The sequence below is a fragment of the Diachasma alloeum genome, unplaced genomic scaffold (assembly GCF_001412515.2).
Source record: "Diachasma alloeum isolate Michigan unplaced genomic scaffold, Dall2.0 Dall_scaffold_21165, whole genome shotgun sequence".
NCBI classification, from domain to species: Eukaryota; Metazoa; Arthropoda; class Insecta; order Hymenoptera; family Braconidae; genus Diachasma; species Diachasma alloeum.
In genome coordinates, this window is record NW_021682821.1 from 1 (window position 1) to 2,438 (window position 2,438).

General features: G+C 33.1%; 1 long non-coding RNA gene across 2 annotated transcripts; it reads right to left on the reverse strand.

Moving 5' to 3' along the window:
* On the reverse strand, nt 1–1,823 carry LOC107047124. Of its 2 annotated transcripts, XR_001461628.1 has the most exons (5): nt 1,573–1,823; nt 1,055–1,212; nt 898–971; nt 133–334; nt 1–47 (listed from the first exon to the last, which is right to left on the reverse strand). It is a non-coding gene; the product is annotated as an uncharacterized LOC107047124 (long non-coding RNA). The 2 variants fall into 2 exon arrangements; XR_001461627.1 differs by having other exon boundaries at nt 133–971.
* Nucleotides 1,824–2,438: the final 615 nt, after the last annotated feature.

Below are 2,438 nucleotides of genomic sequence, written 5' to 3' on the forward strand. Positions count from 1 at the left end.
GACACTGAGGAGGCATCTTGGTAAAAACATGAGACGAACCTATAAATCTAAAAAAAAATGATCAAACTACATGGAAACACGTGTTTCTTCATATTTCGGTGATAGATTATCATTCTGATCAATTTTACTCACCAAAAACAGAATATTTTATCAGGAAGCAGTAAAGAAAACATCACACGTCTTGGGTTCGTTCTGCATGCAGCCATTTTTAAATAACAATCCAGAGTTATCATTATCGACTGGACCCATGCTTGTTGTTTTTACCGATTTTTAGCGGTAATTTGAAGGAAAAAAATAAAAACATAGTTTTCTCAGTGATGGTATCGTAATTGACCTGTGAAAACAAATAATTTTCTTTCATTTTCTAAAATCAAGCGTTTCCTTGGTGGGAAAACCATGAGTAAATGAGATGATATTTCACAGGAAGAATAATATTTGTGGTACATTTTCACGTATTTCTTGGCGTTTTTTCAAATAAAATAATACGCTGAGTGGAATGCAATTACTAATTGTTAATTAGTTGTGAATTTCAATGCTAAAACATTGAAAATAAAAACAGGAAACAGGAATTTTCTTTCGATAATACTATGGTCAATCAAATCAGAATTTTAAACTTTTTAGCGTTCATTTTCAGTCAGATAGACATCAATTTTCAATGAGAATTTAATCATTCATTTTTCTTCCAAGGCAAGATTAAATCACCATTTGATAAGGCATTGTACTCCGAAGAAAGTACATTAGAATATGTGTGGTTTGAAAATGCCACGAGATTATGTTGTAAATAGAATAGATATATGGTAATTTCAATTTATTATTAATGTGAGTCAATTTCCATTAGTCCTGAATGACACGTTTTTTTGAAAATATATCCATCATGCACTAAAGTTGGAGTTTTACACGAATTTTTCATGTGATTATGATTTTCAATGTCCTCAGCCGGATACAGGCACTCGGTGAGAAGGCTCCAATATCTGAAAAAATATCAATTTTTGTTCTCTCATTCTAAATAATTTTATAATATGGTCGAGTAATTAATTATTACGTTCATAAGTACCTGTAATAACTATAGTGTAATGTTCTGATAGAGAAAGGTTCCCTTGGCGAAGTTACAAAAAACAGCAAGCTCAGAGATCATATTAGTCTGTCTAATCTGCGCTAATCCCCAAGATGTTGCACCTGCCAACGAAGTATACAAGATGTTCTTCTGTTTACCTAGAGAACAAAAAATAGATAAATTAAATTTTTGATCCATGAATGCTGAATTACAGAATTTTGGAACAAATTGAATAATTGGTGATTTGGTTTTCCCTTCAAGTGAGTTTCTTTCCTTCCTTCAACGACTGCATTGCAGGGAATTGCAAGTGGAAATGAAAAAAATCGTGACAACCCGAAAGGGATATGCAAGAGGAAAACAATTGACAAAGAAAAACTATTCATTCAGAAAAATGAATGAATGAATGAAATTCCTCATGAATGGCCCTAGGCGAATGTAAAACTAAGTGAGAAGAGTTATCTGAGAAGGAGTTAGAATAAATTCAAACAGCACTAAGTCCTCATGATATCATGATTTACCATTACGATACGACTCCCTCGTTTGGCTGTGTAGACTTCCTCCAGTGGCTCTGTAGACTCCTCTATCACTGCCTCGTGATGATATTCAATAGATAACAAAAGTAGTCTTCTGCTTACTAACTCCATTTCCAGTGCGATGTTGATTTCAGGCCTGAGTTGGACACTTGAGACGAAGACCTGGCGTGTCATTATTGTAGCTATTGACGGAATATGCTGGATGTAGCTTGCATATACAGGCTGGACACTGCACAGTACTGGAATATTTGAATTTGAAAATGTACTCTTGTTTATATAGATTAACTTTTTGTCGAGATATTTCATACATTCAAAGTTCTTTGAATGATTTTGAAACTAATTTTTTCACTCGCTCATTCCATTCATTTGATCATATCATTTCGTGTCGTCCAAAACCTTTTAAATACTCATAATTTTTATCTTCAAATTTGAAAGATTAAGGAATTTCCGCAGTAAGTATACCTGGTAAAAATTTCGCAATAGTTTGAAGCAACAATATTTGGACCATATGTTGTTGACCACATTGAAAAACCATTTCCAAAATTTCGAGTTGATTTTCCACGCGAATTTTCGAGAAATGCATCGTCAAAAATTGAAAAAGCGCCAAAAATGAAAGATTGACGATGTATATTTCGAAAATTCGCGTGGAAAACCAATTTGAAATTTTGGGAATAGTTTTTTAATGTGCTCAATAACGTATGGTCCAAATATTACGGCTTTAAACTATTGCGAAATTTTCATCAAGTATACGTATTGCCGAACTTCGTTAAGTAAAATTCCTGATAGTTGTCAAAGAAATCCACCTAATTACACCAGGCCATTGAATGATGATTTTATTATTCAACGAAAAT